We start from the raw sequence: 5,596 nt of genomic DNA, 5'->3' as shown, positions 1-5,596 counted from the left end.
GCGGCTTTCCTGTGCCCCCGCCGCAGCCGGCCCTTCGGTCATGACCTCGGCCTTGACCTCGGCCTTGACCTCGACGACCTCGTACCCGACCTTAGGACCGGAACGTAGAGGGTCTTTGGAAGGCCTCCTAGCGCCTGGAGGGTTCCGGTCCGGTCTGGGGCCCTTTCCCCAATCTCCAAACTCTGTTTGAAAGTCCGACGAACATTTTCAAAATTCGGTGAGTGGGGATCTAAGGTGGCCCAGGCAGACACAGCACAATGCCGGCGCGATGCCGACGCGGTCCCGCAAGCGGTATTAGCGCCGGTGAGATCAGTTACCCACGATAAGGTGGTCTGCGCGGCGCAATACCGAGTCTTCGCAGGGTCTTTGCCAGAGCCGCGACCCGAGGTGAGTTTTATCCTAAGTTCAGATAAAAAGCTCCGCGCCTGCGTTCCGCAACGTCTCCCCGGCCCGTCCTTCAGCTGGCCAGTCTCGTAGGCCGGGTAGGGGTTTTATTTGATTAAAACGTCTGGGATAGAGAGCATCAGAAAGTTCATCCTCCTCTTTACGGTCGCAAGAGGAGGCCAAATGGTCACATCATTTAATACATATATCTTATTAATACACTACTTACGTAAAAAATGGTGATTTTATGTCGTTGTGTAGAAACTAAGTACAACAAATATTGACTTTATAATGTTATAATAATTGAAACAGACATGTTTCATCGGACAGGTCTTTATACGGATTTAGTGTTTTTGACGCTCGACCTTCCGTTCTGCGAGCGGCGAAGACTTTACGAAGACTTTGCGCGGGCCATCCCATACTGCGGCCTCCTCCGGCTGGTTTTGGCGCCGGGTCGGCACTGCGGCTACGTCTACCTGGGGCCCCACACACCCTTTTTTTAGTTCCCCCGTCTGTTGTCCGAGGACTCCGGTCCCGAACGCTCGTTGGAGGACGCATAGAGGAAGTTCCGTCGGAGAAATCAGGCAAATCTACTTCGAGGGTTGGTTCATATTTTTTACATGAGATCTCTCATGACTCTACTAGGCGGACAACTCGGTTTGTTTTTCAAATGCATAACGCGGCTCCGAAGCCTCGCACACCAAGCTCATTAGGGGCTTTGAAACCACTTCGAACATAGCTCCGAACATAGCAAAACCCGGTCACTGCAGTGGCTACTTGTTTGCTTCGGAGCAACGGGAGTTGTCACAAAAGGGGATATATGTTTATCACCTCCGCGTCGCGGACTTTATACTCGCGTTGACGATCCCGCGCGGTCGGTCCATGGTTTTTTTTTTATATATCGATATTATATATAAACAATTGAAAAAAAAAAGAATTTTATTATTAATTTCACCCATGGGAAAAAGTAAAAACTAACAAACAATACACCTAAAAAAATTGATGACATACAAGTTATTTCACATAAAAACGATATAGAACTCTGTAACGGTGACATGATCCGTCCCGGTTAAAGACCGTATCCCGCTGTGTCCGCAGCGGATCCCGCGTCTAGACCCCCGCGACGCGACCATCGAGACCCTCCCTTTTTTTGTAAAAACTGGCAACCGCGAGTAGTTTACAGCCGGAACTACATTGTTGTAAGTATGTATTTTTTTTTTAATTCATTTACATTTTGGGAAAAGTGGGCCCAATTGTGCAAACTTAAAGGGACATGCCCACCGCGAAAATTTTCACTACTTTCAACCCCCTACACCGAATAGTCCGCCGGCGTCGAGTTCGGTTTCACGCTCGCGACCCTCGCTGCGGTCCCTCTCCCGCGTGGCCATGGCCGTTGACAACAACATATCTTAGACCACGATGGACGCTCATCTACAAAATTGTTGGGTCCCCCTTCCTCTCGAGAGACAGTCTGACCTCTGCGAGTCACTCCATTTCCTGAGAGACTCATAAATCTATAATAAAATCAGATTCAATAGAGTCACCTAGAGTTTTCAACAGTGTTTAATACATATTGTGTATAAAGGTTCCGTGAGGAAATTTTAATAAACCTATTTATTTTGTCCAAACTTAGTAAGGTTACAATGAATATCCTGTCATTGTTTGTATAGCAATTTCACCTCTCTGTGTTTTTTATACGTATTTAATTTATTTACAATTGATACATTATTCTATAATACTTGTTGTTTTTATTTTATCGATGTCACATAAACCGATACCATCCAATAACAATACAAGTATAATAAACTAATAATTTACCTTTGCTGAAAAAGTATACCCGCAAAATCTCAACATGGGGGATCTCGTAGATCATTACAAGAACACGGAGTTTTTCACGTGGTCTAACTTCGAAAATGACATTTTTACATTTTACAAGGGGCTGGGGACGATCTCCCTACACTGCAGGTGGGGGTTAAGTTTGTAACAAAGTATGGTTATGCTATGTAACTGGTAGAACTTAGAATAAGGATACAGTATCAAGACAAAAAGTCACATACAGACATCTATAAAAAAGTAAAAAGAAAATGTATATTTTCAGCGGATTTTAGAGTGTCGCGTCGGTTTAAACAGATCTTGGCCCCCGCACCATGATCCGCAGTCATCGGAAAGAAAAGACTGTGTTACTTTGTTTTACGCCCCGCGTGAGCGGTGTGATTATTATAAGGTGCGCGAGACGCGAAGTGTAATACGACCCGGGTGCATGGATATGGCGGAGCGATGTTGAGGAGGATCCCCTTTGTGCGGAAGTAATGGTAACACTGACGAGAATCTTTCACGAAATCTAGCCAACCTTGGTGTTGCATATTATGGGTACCTGACAAATTATTCTTGCTATGCTAAAACTGGAAGGACTGGCCCCGGGGCCAACTGTGCTCCTTAATCTCTCGACTCCAGCTCCCCGTCTCCTGTTGACGGTCAGGCCGACTCAAGTCCCTTCTTCATCAGGAGTCCCGCCAACTCAAGTTCCTTCACTGTCTGGGGTCTCGCCGACTCAAGTCCCTTTCTCAAGTCCCTTCTCAAGTCCTTGCTCTGTCGGTGGTCCCGCAGACTCAAGTCCCTTCTCACACTGGTTCCTGTTCCACCGTGCTCCACCAGCTCCTGCTACCGATCCCAGTATTCCTGCTCCGGCGATCCAGCTGACACTGGAGGGTCAACCCTGCTCTACACGTCGTCGCTTAGGTGCTTTTTTTTCTGGAGATAGGCACTCCTCAATCCACTCCTCCATAGTAAGACTACCCCGGAGGTCGAAGTTAACCTTAAATGCTTCCATCTTAAGCTTTGTAAGTTTGTTTCGTAATGGACGAAATGTAAATATATTTATAAAATGGACAAGTCAAATCAAGCAATCTGACTGGTCGATAGCGTTTTTGCGGACCTTTTTGATTACAGATTTCAAAACATCATTGCTTGCTTTAAAAGTAGCACAATTCATTATGTCAAACTGTTACGTGCTGGGTGTGTTTTTCTCTGTCTCTCTGCTGTGCAGGTACACCTGGTCCGCCCCTGGCTCCGCCTTCCCCAGGTGTCCTGATGACATACAGCTGGGGATGACTTAAAGAGGAGAAGATGAAGATGAGGAGGACTCCTTTCCCATCCTGAAACCGAGGGATTACGACTGTGGCTTTCCTCTCACCTCCTGTGAATATATATATTTATGCTTTATTTATTGTGTGGACTCTGGAGAATACTAGTATAGGTTTTTTCGCGGCTTTGTTTCCTTCCCCGTAGGCTGTGTTTGGACCTCTGGGTAGAGGAGGGTAGTCTGGGGCCTACGGCTCATGGTGTGGCTGGCCCAGGCCCCTTCTTCTTTTTTGTTTGTTTTACACTATCCTCCAGACTTGGTTCCTCTCTCTGCCGGTGGGCATGCATGTGAGTTACGGCTGTGCTACAAATAAATGCCCGTCGTTAACTGAATTCTGTGTTTGGCGTGGTTGTTTTTATGTTACCGGCCTTCCCACGAGCCACTACCGCTTGGTAGAGGGACGGGACGTAACAAAAACCTTGGAAAGTATCTAGATATCTCTGCCCTAATGCCAAAGTAACTGGCAACTGAATATGTTTTGCCATTTGATGTCTATGTCTGGACCGTTGCGTAAAAAGGAGGGTTTCTGCCCCGTTACTTCTCCGCTGTTTTCTTGTCCCAGTTTGTCCCAGTTTGAAAAGCAAACTGGGATCGACCGGACTTCTTTCTGCAGATGTGAGCGTCCTTTAACAACGGTCAATAAGTCCTTGCTGCACATTATCCCTTACAAGTTTCCATCTTAAGCTTTGTTAGTTAGTTTGTTTCGTAACGGAGGTAATGGTTGTAGCTTTTCTCAGACGCGGAGGGATACTGACTTGTTGTGAAAAGTGACTACAATTCGTTAGCTACATTTGACCAATCACAAACAGGGGCAAGTGTACTGACAGCGCAGCGTCATACTTCATTAATGAAAAGTAAACTAATATTAGACAAATTTGAACTTTAAACATCCATGACTTAAACATATAATCCAGGATACAAGCCACATAGTTGCACCTGCAAGGAGAATACAGAACAACTCGTTAAAAAATAAACTGCCGAGTGTTTGAAAACAGTTTTATGATACTGCCCCATCTAAGACACGAGGGGATCTGACTTTAATTACATTTGAGTTAAGTGTTTCGTCAACTTAATGTGTTGCTTAAAATAATAGGCCTACGTCTGCATACAGTATGTGACAATGTAACTAAGTGTTGCACGGCCAGATACGACTCGAGAAGCTGACTCAGATAAGGAAATATTGTGATATTATACGATCGATGATCTGATTGATGATGCGATATCAGTGTTATATGAATGATAAGTGTGACACGTCGGCGTCATCTCTGCTACGGCAGTTTAAACTGTATTTCCTTTATCCTGTATTATGACTTGATAGATTTAAACTCCGGATCGGAGCTCTGATCGGTCAGGATGCGGTGCTTTCACTGAGTTGATCTCTTTTCTATAGACGCCGGAGGCGGGCAGCGTCAGGTAAAAAATAATTATTTAGCCTTCCCAAACCTGAGCCTCACGCGCCGCCTATGTATGAAAGGCAGAAACTTGTTATCTTGATCCTTTTGTATTAAGGTAGATTATATGAGAGGTATGAGAGATTTAATATACTTGGGACATTCTTTTTCTTCAAAATAAAATCACACCAGTCTATATGCATCCTATTTTAAGGCACAATGGTACCGAGGAAATTGACAATTAGAAAAGGGGAGAGTACCACCTGCATTTCACTGCCTCTTCTTCATTAGATACATCGATATTTTTTCCTGTTCCTGCATCTCATTGGAGTTTTATTTTCTTTCCCACCCTTTCATTGTGTCTACTTCATATTTTCCCTATATTTTTCCTCCACCGGCCCTTTCATTGAAATCCTACTTCATCTCACCCCCTCCCCTCCTCTCCTCTCCATTCAGTCGTGATGCTCTGACTACACAGTCACGTTTTGCTTCATACTTTCTCAAACCCCTAAAGGCAAGGCATTTCAGGATATTTCACAGCAGATCAACACACCAACTCTGTCACTCTAGAGACGTGGGCACACAAGCCATTTCACAGACATGCACAAGCACACCCACATATACTTCGTTCTGCTAAACACGTGAATGTCCTGAACCTGCCGCGACTGATAGGGTTTTA

The sequence above is a fragment of the Notothenia coriiceps genome, unplaced genomic scaffold, assembly GCF_000735185.1.
Source record: "Notothenia coriiceps isolate Sejong01 unplaced genomic scaffold, NC01 NC01_scaffold00000339, whole genome shotgun sequence".
Taxonomy (NCBI): domain Eukaryota; kingdom Metazoa; phylum Chordata; class Actinopteri; order Perciformes; family Nototheniidae; genus Notothenia; species Notothenia coriiceps.
Note: the sequence above shows the minus strand (reverse complement) of the source record.